Source organism: Globicephala melas, chromosome 18 (genome assembly GCF_963455315.2).
Source record: "Globicephala melas chromosome 18, mGloMel1.2, whole genome shotgun sequence".
Taxonomy (NCBI): Eukaryota; Metazoa; Chordata; class Mammalia; order Artiodactyla; family Delphinidae; genus Globicephala; species Globicephala melas.
This window is the reverse complement of record NC_083331.1, coordinates 70,881,467-70,897,668: the sequence shown is the minus strand read 5'-3', so window position 1 is coordinate 70,897,668 and position 16,202 is coordinate 70,881,467. Positions and strand designations below refer to the sequence as shown.

Here is a 16,202-nt window from a genome sequence, read left to right as displayed (position 1 = left end):
TCCTTAGGTTGCTGGTTTATAGGTTCTCAAAATAAAGCTCTTTGCATGGTTGGAGGAGCAGTTTCTTCCAAGAAGAAGGCTGAAAGGGGGAAGTTTCTGAAAAGGTAGAATTAACCTGAATCTACTGATTCATCTATATAGAGAACTAGAAATTGCAGCATCATGATCCTATGAGTATCATATGAAAAGCTTCTTCCTAGATTCTTGATTTAAATGGTCCTTTTGGGCCTTCCTCATAGCTCTCTGAGAACCTGCAGGCTTAAGCTCTAACAATTATGTGCAGGACGACTGATGATATCAGAATCCTTAGGGCCTGGGCTTCATCTGCCTCATGCTGCCATGCCCTTAAAGAGCCAAACCCAGCAGCAAATTTAACAAATCCCACACACTGTAGTGTGTAGTCCAAATCTAGTGTGTCCCACTGGTGGATTTTGTTTTATCATGCTTTAAGCAGTCTCTCTGGAACTCTCTGAGTAACTATGCTTTTTTACTCTTTTTATTTTTAACAAATTCATGTTCACTGATCCACAGATGTTGTGATACCATCACAAATCCTTCCAATACCAGAAGTGTTTTCAGAGATTTTATTTTTGGTCGCTCCCGGTATTCTCATCTACTTTGATGTGAAGACAAAGCCTTTACACAAAATTCAAAGGGCTACAACACTGAAAGGATTACAACGGCAAAATGTCAACAGTTTTGCACAATGAACTGAGAACTGTTTCTGAAGACTGCTCTCTTTATCAAAGGAGCATCTAGTTATTCGGAATCTGTGCCAATCTTCTTGCAATGCTGTTCTTAAGAGCGCGTAAAGGGCTTTTTGTTCCATTACAATGGCTGGAACAATTTTAAAATAAAGTTGGAAATTACACTTCAGTAAGTGAATTAAAAATGAAGGAGAGTGGTACCTAAGAAGGCCAGAGCACCTCTGGGTTGTCATCCTTTTTCCAAATTTATTTACCTGGATGTTCATTTGGATCGAACCAACAGAAAATGCCATATTGACCCAGAGATACCCTAAAAAATTACACTAAAATAAAAATGGCTACTTCAGAAATGTTTATATATATAATTTTTATTTTTGTCATATAATCTTTTCAATAACTGTAAAATTGTTACTTAATTTGGAGAATTTCTTAGTTTTCATCAAATGCGCATGAATGTCACTTCTTATAATCATTGACCTCAATTTTCTTTTAAAAATGAGTTCTAAGAAATGCACGTAAGTATGCCCTGGGAATCCAGTTTTCATGTCAGCTGACCAGACAAAACCTACGAAAGACTTAATGCTTGTGCCATCTAAAAAAAGTCTGATTTTAAACAGGAAAATTATATCTACCCTATCACATACATTCAATAAATTTGAATATCATGTATTTAATATTCTATTTCAAATTTGCATATGATCCAAGTAATTAACAAAAGACCAACAATAGTTGGTCTAAAAACCACCTAAAAACACTTCAAATCCACCATATACTTTAATATAGAACTATTACTATATCATTTAAATATTAATTTTCACACAAATGAGTTCATATAAAAACACCTTAGGTCTGCAGGTCAACGGGTAAAAATGTCTGCAGGCCAATGGGTCAAAAATCAAAATTACAAAATACTAATTTCTATTTAGTACTGGTCTGGAGTTCTTGATTTTCCAAAAAGCAGAAGGAGAAAAAGTAAAGGAGGGAGAAAAACAAAATTCCAGAAGCACCCACCACGTTCCAGTCCTTTATGGATGGTCCTATACTTTATCCTTTATATCAAGTTATTTCATTGCAAGAGTAATTGCATGGGATAGACTCTTACACATGAGAATAATCTAGGCATACGTATCACTTTAACTTGTAGTAAATACCATTTGGTTTTCCCCAGTGTCATGCCTTTTTGGTAATCTCACAATTTTCCAAAGACCTATAGGAAACAAACTTATTTAGTTTTATTTACTCCATCATTTTCAAATTCATTTGACCACAGAACCCTTTCATTTTCCTACAATTAGATGTTAAAGGAACAATGAACTCTACCAGTCTTTCTGGTGTGGGTAAATTGAACATATTACTGGAAAATACAAACCATACAACTTGTCAAGGACACTCAAAACAAGCCCCTAGGAAGGGACCTTGATCTAGTATAATGCTGCATTTCACCTCTTGGCTTCTTAATGTTCTCCGACTCTCAACTTGTTTCAAACAATTCCCGATAACCTGTTATGGCTTAATTGGCTACCCTCTCTAGAAATGTTTTCAAATTAAGTAGGGGAATAGTGAGAATTCCCTCCTTTAACGCAAAGGTAAGATCTGCTGGAGGAGTTACAGGGCTCCATTGGAGTGGCTAAGCTTTTCAGGTGCACCTCAAAACCCAGCACCCCCAAGATTACCTGATCAGCATATCTTGGGTCTTGGGCACCCACATGACCCAACTGCATCTTTTTTTTTTTTAATTTTTATTTTCATCTTTTTTTTTAACATCTTTATTGGAGTATAATTGCTTTACAATGGTGTGTTAGTTTCTGCTTTGTAACAAAGTGAATCAGCTATACATATACATATATCCCCAATTACATCTTCATTCCCTCTTTAGAAAATGTGACTAACAAGATGCCACTTTCCACAGATCTATAGAAATGCTTAACAATTGAGTGAACAGTTTTTAACACAATTTGAGCTGCACGTACAAAGATGTAGAAGAAAAGGTCTAAAAATGTAAGGTACTCCTATCTGGTAAAGTCACTGATTTCGGTTAAAGTATACGTTTCCATTTAAAAAGAAAAGAGCATCAACAGTGAAATGTGCAACTCAGTAAATCCAAAATACATTCTATGAAAATGACTTTTTTAATTAAATCAGGAAGAAACTAAAAATGTCTTTGACTATGAGTTCGCTAAAGTATGACATGGTTACCGTAATTTCCACATTTAAACATGAAATAAATGTATGATTTTGGTTTGTCGAAGTGAATATTAGGAAGCCAGAGGCAATTTAAATGGAGATAATCTCCCTTTTCCTGTTATTGCACTGTCACAAAAAGGTCAGCAGAATAAACAAGAATATGTTAACAGAATTTCAACTCATTTTATCACAAAGCCCTGTATTAGTCGGGTGTTATCCTCTGCACTATTCTGTGTGAAATACTGTGTTAAAATGTGACTTTGAAAAATTCAAGTCGAAGTTTGCAGAAACTGCAGGCATTCACAACTCTCCAAATATTTACTTACTTTGCCAAATTAAAAACATGCTGTTTTTCTATAATAATTCAGTTACTCTAATACTTCTATTATGGGCCCAACCTCTGCTAAAGACACTGCAGGAGAACACACACACACAAAGTGTATATACCATGGTCCCTGCCCTCACAGAACTTACAATTCAATTATGAAGTAAAATAACAAGAATAGTAATGGTTGAACACGTCACTACAGCGTAGATTTTTGATGTTCATGACAAAGGCATTCATCTGGAGAGCCTCATGGAGCCTAAAACATCAGGCTCTCCCTAAAGCCCTCCTGTGTTACAGAGACCGAGTAACACACCAGCTAAGTGACTTTGAGAAGTGAAACAGAGGAGAAATGATGAATGGTACCTTCATGAATGCCCAAGTCTACTTCAAATCGCTTGTAAAATTGTGTGATGCTGGCAGTAATGCTAATATAATTCAGAAAGTATGGATATGTACAATCATGTATTCGCAACAAATATTACACACTTACTATGTATCTGGCAACCGTTCTTAGCGTTGGAGACATAGCAGTGAATACAGGATACAAAGGCTATTCTCTCACAAAGCCGACATTCTAGTGGGAGAAGACAGAGAGTAAATCAATAAATACTGAATTTGTCAGGTTATGCTGTGAGTGCCAGGGGCAGAGGTACTGCTGGAAATGGGGATTGGTTGCTCTTTATATAGAATGGTCAGGAAATACCTCTTTGTGACTTTGATATTTGAGTAGAGAACTAAAGATGTCAAAGGGAAGACCTGGCCAAGAAAAGAGGAAAGCACATGCAAAGGCCCTGAGGTGACAGTGGTGTTAGCAAATTTGAGGAACAGCAAGGAGCGTGGTGTGGCAGGAGTGAAGTGCAAAGGGCAGAGGTGGGAAATGAGGTTAGAAAGAGACAAGTACATGGGGAAAGGGCAGCAAGAGCCCACTGTGCTGGGCCTCAATCAAACACGGGCTGGAGTCTTACTTGAAAGTGTCATGACATGGGATACCTTTGTACAGATACTGAAGGATAAATGAGATTTATCTAACTTGAAGGAAAGGAAATTTGAGATGCATGCTTATATCTGTTCACTCTCTATTTTTAGAGCTTTCTGGTACTTCTGAGAACATTAAAAGAAAGACCAATGCTTGTGCTCAGACTTTTATTCAAAATGAATCATCCATTCCCGGCCATTTTTTTTCCCACCAGAACACCTTGGAGCCCACTGAATTCATAGGGCCAGTTCACTGGCTTTCTAACTTTCTTCACTTTGTTCTGGAAATCTCTCAAAAAATGAGAATGTATAGTCAAACGAGTCATGTGTGGCTCCACATGAAATGAAAACTTTTCAAAAACTATTTAAACATCTGATTAAATTTTTTTTAAATCCATGGTGGTTTCAGTCGGCTCCCAGCTTATAGTAGCAGAAACTTTAAGAATGTAAGAAGGTGAATTTTCATACACCTGTCTGATAAAGGCATTAAAGGATGGTTTGGAAAAAAGGTGAGAATTAATCAAGCGAGGTGATCTCACCCTAAATATACATTCATTTATGAGATGCTAACAGCATGGGAATTAACCTATGAAATAGCTGCTCACTTTATTAAGCAAAGAGGACCGAAATGTGCTACGCTCGTTATAACAGAAACTGAAATACATCATACTGCAAGGTAACTAGGCAATGACTGAAATGGGTTTTATAAGGACAACATGCCTACTGAATGGCTCAGCCCATTTCAAGTTCAAGAGGCTAAATCAAGAACTAAATTTCAGGCCTCTTGCCTTCCAAGGTGGCCCACACTCTGTCTATGGAGTGTGTATCTCCCTGAATAAACCTTCCTTCACTGTACTATGTCTTGCTCTTGAATTCTTGCCTGCACAAAGCCAAGAACCCACACCGGGCGGCCATCCCAGGGACGCAGACGTAACTTGGGATGTGACCATCCTCTCGCACCCCACTCTCCTTGCTGCAGCATCTTTTCTGGCACCCAGTGCGGGGCCTCCAAGGCCATAATCTCGATCCGCCTACTGGGCTATGGCTCCCCTCTGAAGGGTGGCTGGGCCTCATCCTGAGCCACGTAGATTCGAGTAGCCCATTAAGGGGCAGCTGACGTCGCCTGCAGGGTCTGCCAGAGACCAGTTCTCTGGCCGTGAAGAAGCGCACTGAGGCCAAGGCTTTTCCCCCTCAGTCTTTCTCATTCTCCTATTGCTCTATCTCTTTGGACGTGAAAAGATCCACCCAGACGACCACCAAGCATCCAAATTAAGACTGCGCGGCAAGTAACTGACAACTTGGTTGGGTCTAAAGAACTCTTGCCAGGGGGCTTATCTGGTGGCGCAGTGGTTGAGAATCTGTCTGCCAATGCAGGGGACACGGGTTCGAGCCCTGTTCTGGGAGGATCCCACATGCCGCGGAGCAACTAGGCCCGTGAGCCACAACTACCGAGCATGCGCGTCTGGAGCCTGTGCTCCGCAACAGGAGAGGCCGCGCACCGTGATGAAGAGTGGCCCCCGCTTGCCGCAACTAGAGAAAGCCCTCGCACAGAAACGAAGACCCAACACAGCCAAAAATAAAAAAATAAAATAAATTTAAAAAAAAAGAAAAAAAAGAACTAAATTTCAAACTGATTTCTTGAGCCTTCATAAGCATATATGGAAAATTGATTTCTCTTTCTATTCTTCAACTTTCTCAGCTATTCATTGAGGAATATTCCATTTCACTACTTCCCAAGGGGTATGTTTTGGAGTTGTTCATGTCTGCGACTGCTAAATATTATGGTTTTCTCTGCTGTGTCTATAACCTCAAAACAGTTATTTGCAAATTCCAAGGCGCACACACACACACACACACACACACTCACACAAAATCAATGCATCCTAGTTTCATTTATTAGAAATCTGCTAAAAGGTCACTGGAGTGCATAGCCCAGTATCCTGAATATCATTTTGTGAGGTCTGGGATTCCTCATGGATTTTTCTGTTGAATTTATACAAATGGAAAAAAAAAAAATCTGAGCAGTCATTTGGGAATGGGAGTTTAAAAATTCTGCAACCTTCATAAAGCCTTTCTCAATCAGCTACATAAAAGTGCTGTCTCCCTTCTCTGAAATCTTCTAGCAGTTATGGCCTGTATTAGTCATTTGTCAATTTATTTTATACTGCTCTTTGATAGTTCTTCTAGTCTTTGTATTTAAGTATTATTTTTAATATTTTATTGTTACATTTCTCAATACTTAGAACTTATTTAACCAGATTTTTAACCTTTACAAGATTAAAGGCTAAAACTGTAACATCTATGCAATCCCTTGCCCACCTAGGCATTTCCAGCTAGGAAATCTCTGGCATACTGCAGCTATGCCTTCCAACAATACGTTGATTAGATTTTTGATTTCAGATACATTGTTGGAAAGAAGTCCACAGCTGACACAGCTGCTGATACTAAAGCAACTACATCTTCCAAAAATATTCACAAAAGCCTGAATAAGTCAACCTATAAGGATAATCACAATTTTTACACAATTGAAGATATAAAAGCTGTACATTGAGGAGGATTCTGGAAAATAGCAGAGTAGGAACCACCTGGAATCTGTCTCCCCACCTAGACAACAATTGCACCAGCAGAATCTATCTACTCTAACTATTTTAGAACTCTGAAGGCTTGAAACTTCCAGGGGGAAGCAATTAAAGGCATCCAAATTGGAAAGGAAAAAATAAAATTATCTCCATATGCAGATGATGTGATTTTATATGGGGAAAACCCTAAAGATTCCACAAAAAAAACCTGTTAGAACTAGTTCAGCAAGGTAGCAGCATTAGTTAGTAGCAGCAGTTAGCGTCTGAACACTAACAATGAAAAATATGAAAAGGAACTCGTAAAAACAATTCAGTTTACTAGAGCATCAAAAATAAGAAAATACTTAGGAATGAACTTAACCAAGGAAGTGAAAGACTTGTGCAATGAATACTACAAAACAGTGCTTTAAAAAATCAATGAAGACATAAATAGAAGCACATCCCATGTTCATGTACTGGAAGATTCAATATTAAGATGTCAATACTACACTAAGCAATCTACAGATTCAATATAAACCCTATCAAAATTTCAGTGACTTTTTTTTGCAGAAATAGACACATCTATCTTAAAATTCATATGGAATTTCAAGGGACCCTGAATAGCCAAAACAATCTTGAAAAAGAACAAAGCTGGAGGGCTCATACTTCTTGATTTCAAAAGTTACTATAAAGCTACAGTCATCAAAGCAGTGCATTACTGGCATAAAGACAAACGTATACAAAAGTGGAATAGAATAGAGAGCCCAGGAATAAACCCTCACATATCTGGTCAAGTGATTTTTGACAAGGGTGCCAAGATCATTCAATGGGGAAAGGACAGTATTTTCAATAAACGGTGCTGGGAAACCTGGATATCAACATGCAAAAGAATGAAGCTGGACCCTTATCTAACACCACATAAAAACATTAACTCAGAATGGATCTAATAGTTAAATATAAGACCTAAAGCTATAAAACTGTTAAAAGAAAATATAAGACAAAAGTAACTAAGCGGATTTTCTTGTTTAATTTTTTTAAAGGAAACTCAGAGCATTTACCCCAACCTTATTAGTTTATTAAACTCCACTGCATGCATTTCTGGGAACCACCTTTATTCGTCTACTTCTGTTCTACTCTTAGTATGTTTCTATTTATGTTCTGTTTTATTACATTGTATGTGTTTATGCAGCTGCAAAACTTTAGAAGTTATCTAAATACATGAACAAGGTACATTAGATAATGTTGGGCATTTACAAATTTCCTTAAGGATTACCCAGTTCAATGATTGGGGTTTTTTTTTTCATCAATAAGCAAGAGAAGAAAAGAAGTTAAATGCAAAAAGTCAATTGATCATGTTTTTCACTTTATATTTTTAATTGAAGTATAGTTAATTTACGATGTTGTTTTAGTTTTAGGTGTATATATATAAATATATTCTTATGTTGTTCACTTTTGACTGTTGTGTCGTTAAATAGAAAATGTGTAATTCTGGCAGTGGCTTATGAAATAAAATATTTTCCTGCATTAAAGTAAACAGGATATTACAAAGGCATTGCTGTAGAATAGGGGCATATAACGGCAAAGAATTAAGAAAAGGCTATAATTAATGATTTTCTTTAGCCCTCTCTGTGCCACTCATCCACCATGAATGCCATGATTTTCTCATTTCACTGAGTTTAACAGGAAACCAAAATTCCTGAAAAAGCTGAGTTCTTCATCTTACCCCTTTCACTTTACGATTCTCTGAACAGCTTGGACGGTACAGTTTTGTTCACGTGGGAATATCCCCCAAGTCACAGAGGTTGAGATTTTGACCCATGCCTCTTATTTCACAGAAGAGATCCCACTGCACCTGGTGTACAAATTAATGTTTTTAAAGTCCTCACTCGCCAGCAAATGCATTAACTTCTTAAATTGTGACTGAGTCATTTCTTCGAAACTTTCTCAGAAAAATGCTGATCCTAACAGATTTGCTTTCAAAAAATTTGGATATGATTTCCATAACATTTTGAGGGCAAAATGCCAAACGCTCAGAACTATTAAAGATATAGAGCAAGCAGACGGACAAAAAATATTATCAGCTATAAAAGTCACCGACTGGGAGAGTTTCACAGTTAACTCTTGCATTTCTTCAGCTATGGGCTTATCTGGATCAGCTTCTTCAATAAATCTGATTATTCTTTGATCTTAAAAGGAATCACAGTGTTATTTGAATGGAGAGAAGATTGATATTTCACTTGTCATGGTGAAGGAGGTCCTGTGACTTTACTTAAGGCATCACCACCTGTGTGTTCTCATCAGGGTCTCTATTTCCTTATTTAGGTGATGGGTAAGCTTTGTGGACATTTATTGAGCCATCCCTTTATGCTTTGAATGCTTTTGATAAGTAAATTATAACCCCCCAAAATTATTAAATATTTTTAAATAAGTGATCTTGATAGAAATCTTTTAGGTACACACCAACCTGAGAGATGTACTGAATCCTGCATGTTTTGAAATTCATATCAAATTTATTACAGGCAGTAATGATCTAGTGTATTGTTCACTTAGGCATCTTGTTTCCCTTCCTCTCTTTTCTTTAAACTACTTGCTACTTAGTGTATCCTCTTTCAGATGGACAAGAGAAGGAAAAATAAGATCAAAGTAACCTAAGGCTTTACTACCATACTGGGTGTACCAAAAGTCTCTCATTTTTGTAAAGGAGGTAAAATATATTTGCCAGGGAATTCCCTGGCAGTCCCGTGATTAGGACTCCGAGCTTTCACTGCCGAGGGTGCAGGTTCAATCCCTGGTCGGAGAACTAAGATCCTGCAAACCTCGCAGCGTGACCAAAAACAAATAAATAAATAATAAAATATACTTGCCAAAGAGAAATTAGGTGATTATCAGTGGGATTCCACGATTCATTCTAATGCTCACTCATTTGTATGATACTCAAGAAGTATTCAGAAATAAAATCATGACACCTGTACAAGATCTTTTAATAATTTGTTTCATATTCAGATGTCCCATCGGTTACTCTGGGTTTCCCTTTTCCTACTTCAAATGCTGTACCAAAAACCTCTCCCCTCCTCGATTTGTTCTTCTTTTTTGGCTTGAGAAAGGATATGTCAGAGCTAATCAGTTCTTACCATGATCTTCACTCATTTTTACTTTGATTTTCCAGATTCCACCTCCTAGGGCACATGTCATATGGTCCCACGTGCTTCTTTTTATCTTCATGGGTTAAGAAATCTACCAGGGGTCAATCTGAGTGACGGTATATATATTTTTCTAACCAAGGAATTCAATCTATGTGGGATTTAGGTCTACTTACAGGAAGTATGCATAAAATGCAATCAGTTGAAGAGAGAGAGAGAGAGAGAGAGAGAGAGAGAGAGAGAGAGAGAGAGTGTGTGTGTGTGTGTGTGTGTGTGTGTGTGTGTGTGTGTGTGTGTGTGTGTGTGTGTGTGTGAGAGCGAGAGAGCGAGAGAGCGAGAGAGAGAGAGAGAGAGAGGAAAGGAGGGAGGGACTTAAGGAGAGAAGCAGGGACAGAGGGAGACAGAGCAAGCACTGGAACCCCGTTTCTTGGAGGCTGATCATTTCACACGTCTATTACACCCACTAAATTCCCATTCAGAAGCTATTGACTTTACAGACCATTCTCACTGATATCCAACAAAAACAAATTACAAACTTATTAAGCCTTCTATGGCTATAAAGCACACTGATGTATATTATCTCATGTGATCATTACAACCACCCTTTCATAAATGTCGGCGGACTCTCGTTAACCTATCAATCCATGGGAAAGAAACTTTTCAGTAAGTGCTTTAAAAAAAAAAAAAGCAGTTACCATGGGAAGCATTGCTTGTAGGACAAAACCAATGGAAATGTCAAAAACTTTAACTGAAAATGTATAAAGTTGCTGAGAATCCTGTTTAAATAATTCCTCCTTATATTTTTTAGACTGACTTTTTTATACCTAGCAAATAAAATACTGTTGACCCTTGAACAACACAGGTTTGAATTGCGTAGGTCCACTGACATGTGGATTCTTTTCCAATAGTAAATACTGCAGCACTACACAACCTATGGTTGGTTGAATCCACGGATGTGGTACCATGGACATGGAGGGGCCACCTGTACAATGGACTAACACTAAGTTATACTCAGATTTTCAACTGCTCACAGAGTTGAATCCCCCGCATTGTTCAAGGGTCAACTGTAGACTAAAAGGTTCAAATCACACCAACCACTGGGATTTTCAGAACATCTTCCACAATTAGAAATGTTTTTTTCTTCCTTAAGAACCTATGTTAATAGAGAGATGATAAGGTTGGTCTGAACTATCTAGATTCATCTCACTCACACCATATTCACTGATTATTGATTCCTCCATTTTAGATTATTATTCAAAGCAATAATAAAAAATTCAACTCAATTTTAAGGGGGCAGTTCTTTAAGATGTGAAAGTTCTATTTTAAAATATGACCCTAGCTTTTTCCAGTGTTGTATATTTATCAAAAAAGGTGTCATAAACTGCATGAAAATTTAAACTGTGATGAATTACTTATGCGATTAGCAGATTTCAAGTATTAATGGACTAAATTAAAGTTATAACTTTGTCAACACAAAGTGCCTTTCACATATGTGATTAATAAAAGAAGCTATTTGGGACTTAATTTTTTTTTACTAGCTTTCCAGTGGTAGACTGTGAGATCCATATCACAAATATGATAGATATTCTTAATCAGTGATACTAGAATTCTCATTAGGTACTCATTAAACTCCTGCACCTTAGAACAACCTTGAGAAGTACATTAGACACTAGTGAGTATATGCTTTCATTGTATAGCCCTTATTAATGATAATGGAACTTACATGCCTGCAGTAAGCAAAGACAGTATAAACTATAAAAATAATAGCAGTTAAAACTTCATACCTCAAGACTAAAATAAAATATATATTTGTTGATTTGTTAAAATAAAACTCTCTGCATAAACAGGGATAAAAATTAGTTTAAAACCTCCAGACATTTAAAAATACTTAAATGTTTGGAGATAAAAAATGAAAAACTGCCTGGATTTTTCAGAACAAGAATAATTTTTCAAAAACAAAGGAGTAGTTTTGGATTCTGTGAGATGTTAGTCAAGTTTCTCAACTTAGTTAATTAGCAATACCCTGATGAATGGATAAACCACTAATCTTACCACTGCCCTTTCTGATTTTTGTTTATTGTTTTAGTTTTTCTTATTGAAAATATGCCCATGCTCAGAAATGCCTTGCTGTCGGGAAAGACATTCTATAGGTCAAATTAAACCATGAGTCGGAGGTAATAAGAACCTGTCTATTTACTTCCTTTTGATTTTGAACACAAGTAGCTAAATCACTTTCATAAATTACTACGCAAACTATTTTTCAAGTTAATGTGCAATTGAGATTTCCTAAAACTTCTGATGGTCCTGCTCATGAAATAGCATTGTCTTTCAGGAATTCCTTTTTCCTTGGTACCTGAATTGCTCTAATGTATTAAATTCCATTTCTTCTTGAATCCTCTTTAGAGATGAGGAAAATAAGGTCACCATCTTGGAAGAGTAGAATCTTAGATCTGAAAGCTGTTGAAAAGATCAGTTAGCTGCCATATAGTAGTCATTCTTGCACATCGCTAGCACTGAGAAACTTAGTACTACAGAAGGGAGCTCGTTCCAATTGTTAAAATATTCTTTCTTTGAATTATCTGAAATCTACTCTGTGGATAACTTCTGCTCCCAAAACCCAGGTCTGAAAGCCCAGGGGAATAAGTGTTAATTCCTCCTCTACATAACAGACCTCAAACACAATAAGGCTTGTCTCTGTGCTGATGTCTCCTTTTTCCCACTGAACATCCACAGCACCCTTGACCGCTGCTTATGTAAGATCGGGTTCATGACCCATTGACCTCTGGCAGAGATGTTAGAGAGATGCTCTCCTGCTTCAGTAAGGCACCTAGAATTAATCAGTTTTCCTGGTGTGGGTTTAGTTGTGCTGAGTGCAGGGAGCTTATTATCTTCTATGAAAAGGATACCATTCTTCTATTAATGCAGCCTAAGATTACACTAGATCTTTCGCCAGCCTCATCACCTTGGGTCACCCTCCATGTCCATGGTAATAACCAGAGGGAATTGAGAGGAACTTTTAACACAGCATCTAATCTGCCCACCTGATCCCTTGGTCAAAGAGCAGTGCTTTTATACCTGGCTATCTGGAAACCTATATAAATGGGTCGTTAAAAACGTTGTAGTTTTTGAGCCACTAAGAAAGGGGGCAAAAAGATTGTCCAAACACCTCTTCATTCATTCCTGTCCTCACAAATTCAGAGTTTAATATTGAGCCATAGCCTTGTGTCTGGCTGGGACAGACACTGGAATCTCAAGTCCCAGGATTTCTCCAATAATATAAGCAAATCACCAATAACGAACTGCACAGAGTAGTGTGATGACAATTCGTAGCAGTGATGTGAGAGCACAGACCAGGAACACCCAACTCAGCCTAAGTCAGATGAAGGGCAGGGAGGTGTCACGGAGAATCCTATTCTGACTTCAATTTTAAAGGAAAAGTGAAGGTTTTCATGGACCCCACTCATTAGTGCCTTAGAACAGTGCCTGGGCACTGAAAAATAAAGGAATGAAGGGAATTCTCCAGCGGTCCAGTGGTTAACACTGCGCTTTCATTGCCGAGGGCACGGGCTCGATCCCTGGTTGGGGAATGAAGACCCCACAAGACACGTGGTGCAACAAAAAAAGGAATGAAAATGTAAAACAACACAAATTTAAGCGGTGGATGAGTTAATTAACTGATGGATGGATTGATTAATTAATTAGAAGTAAAGAGTATTTCAGGCACTACGTGCCTGTCAGGAAGATGAGAGTGTAAACTAGTCATTGAGAGGTAAGTAGCTTGGTTAAGTTATGGCTGGTGTTTGTGCAGGTAGAACAAGAAACGGGACTAGAGAAGTGGGCAGTGGAGAGAGAAACGTGAGGGGAGTGACTAGACTTGCAAGAACCAGCTAGCATCATTCTTGCAAAAGTCCAAGCGGGAAAGAGAGAAGGGAAGAGAGGTGGGGACAAGTTTGAGCGATGCTGAGGACCCAACAGATGTCAGAAGTAAAGGAGAGACATCATAATTCCTTCATTTCTTGCTTGGACTACTGTAAAGAAGAAGATGGCAATTATCAACCACAGGTAGAGCAGAGTTTGAAAGTGGGGAGGATGACAAATCCAGTTTGATTTGGATTAAATGAAAGAATGAAATAATGCCATTTGCAGCAACATGGATGGGCCTAGACATTCTCATTCTAAGTGAAATCAGACAGACAAAGACAAATATCGTATGCTATCGCTTATACATGGAATCTAAAAAAAAAGGCTACAGAAGAACTTATTGACAAAATAGAAAGACTCACAGACATAGAAAACAAACTTATGGTTATCAAAGGGGAAAGGGGGCGATCAATTAAGAGACTGGGATGAGCATATACACACTACTAGATATAAAATACGTAACTAACAAGGACCTACTGTATAGCACAGGAAAATATACTCAGTATTTTGTAATAACCTATAAGGAAAAGAATCTGAAAAAGAATACACACACACATATACTCTGTGTGTGTGTGTGTATATATAACTGAGTCACTGTGCTGTACACCTGAAACTAACACAACATTGTAAATCAACTATACTTCACTAGAAATAAATAAAATGAAACAAATTAAAGATGGAGTATTCACAAAAGATGTTCCTGAGGAACTGACCATCCACACCCAGTCTCCAGTTGGGGAGAGAGGTCTAAACACAGATATCTGCGTCATCAGAGTCAGAGCTGAAGTCCTTGGTGTGGGTGAGACTGTCCAGGAAAAGTGCATAGTGCAGACAGAAGAATGCCAACGTCTGCAAACCAGACTTCAGAAAGTAGTGAGGAAGGTTTCCTCCCTAAGATGGAGGGACTGAGTATATGTGTATGTTGAGTAACAAAGCCCAGCTGAGCAGAAGCTGAAAACAGGGAGGACAGAATAATTAATGGATCAAAGCTTCTAGCATTTATCTATAGCTCTGAAAAGTTCTCCTATCTTTCAGACTTTAATTATAAAATGAGAACTTTATTCCCAAAGAATACATTTTCTAAGAAATCAGCTAACAGGTTGTTTTCTGAATTATTAATTATGTTTCCTTTAGTGTCTTTCTCACATTCAGGGTCTCCACTCAGCCACCTTCTGATGCTAAAATTCCTCCCCTGAACCTTCCGGAGAAGCTAAGGATGGAAAAGAGGCAGGGCCCAAACATGGGCCTTGAGATGGAGTTGGGGTTTGACTCTCCGTCAGGTAGGAAGCTCTAACCAGTAATATTCGGCTGCTCTGGACCGCAGCATCCAGCCTTTACCAGAAGGTACTGGTGTCCAGCAAGACACCTTGTGTAAGACCTCGGTTATGCAGAACCCAGGGACGCAGCTCGTTCTGGATAGCTGGATGGTTTACCAACCTGCTCCCCACGCCCCATGACTTTTTGTGAGGATTCTTCCCTAAAACCTGTCTACAAATATTTCTATCTTTATTTCTGTTTCTTAGCATGTTATAGTGAAAATATAGAAGCCCTGAGGGGCATCCCCTTATCTTACCACCAGCAAAGTCACCCGCCTTCTCCGTATCTGTTCCCTGCCATCCTTCTTTATACCCTGGGCAAGTGCCTCAGATGGCATCAAAAACTACCCATGCTTTGTGCTCTGGACCCCATCCTCACTCACTCACCTTCATGAAGACTTTGCCCAGCTGTTCTCAGAAATTATCCCATCTCTCCCCTCTCTGCTACATTCTTACCTTCTCCCTCACTACTAGAACTTTCCCCTTAAAATACAAATATACTATACAACTCCCACCTGACACTTAACATACAAATAAATACCTTAACAAGCCAAGGTCTACACTCGCCTCTATGCTGTAACCTCAAATGAGTGTGACTATTCCTGCTGCCTCTACTCTCACCTCCCATTTTCTCTACCACTGATGGTGCAATCTGCTGTCCAATTTTTCAACAGAATTCCAAGTGGATTTTTATTCTTTCCATAAACTGATCAAATCACGATCACCAGTGAGCCCCATGTTGGAAGATCCAGTGGTCCCTCTTCAACTGTCATGATAGTCGACCTTCCACAAACATCTGATTAAGGCACACTTTCTTCTGTTGGTTTCCACAACCCTCTGAAGTTTCTGACTTACCTTACTGACTGCCCCTTCTTGCCTTCCCATTGTTCATTTCTCCTCCTCCTTGCACGATCTCCACTTTGATGTGTGTTACGAATCCTACACTCAACATCGCAAAACAGTTTGGCCTTTACACCCCAAATTCTCTCGATATTCCCCATTTCAGTAAACAGCACCGCCAGCCATCTGCACAGTTGCTCAAGTGCCTGCAAATCTTCCTTGAAGCCTCTCTC

At 38.4% G+C, this 16,202-nt stretch overlaps 1 pseudogene; it reads left to right on the top strand.

Annotated features, from left to right (window-relative positions):
* The first annotated feature begins 8,954 nt into the window (after window positions 1-8,954).
* On the top strand, window positions 8,955-9,065 carry LOC115853485 (U6atac minor spliceosomal RNA; annotated as a pseudogene).
* Window positions 9,066-16,202: the final 7,137 nt, after the last annotated feature.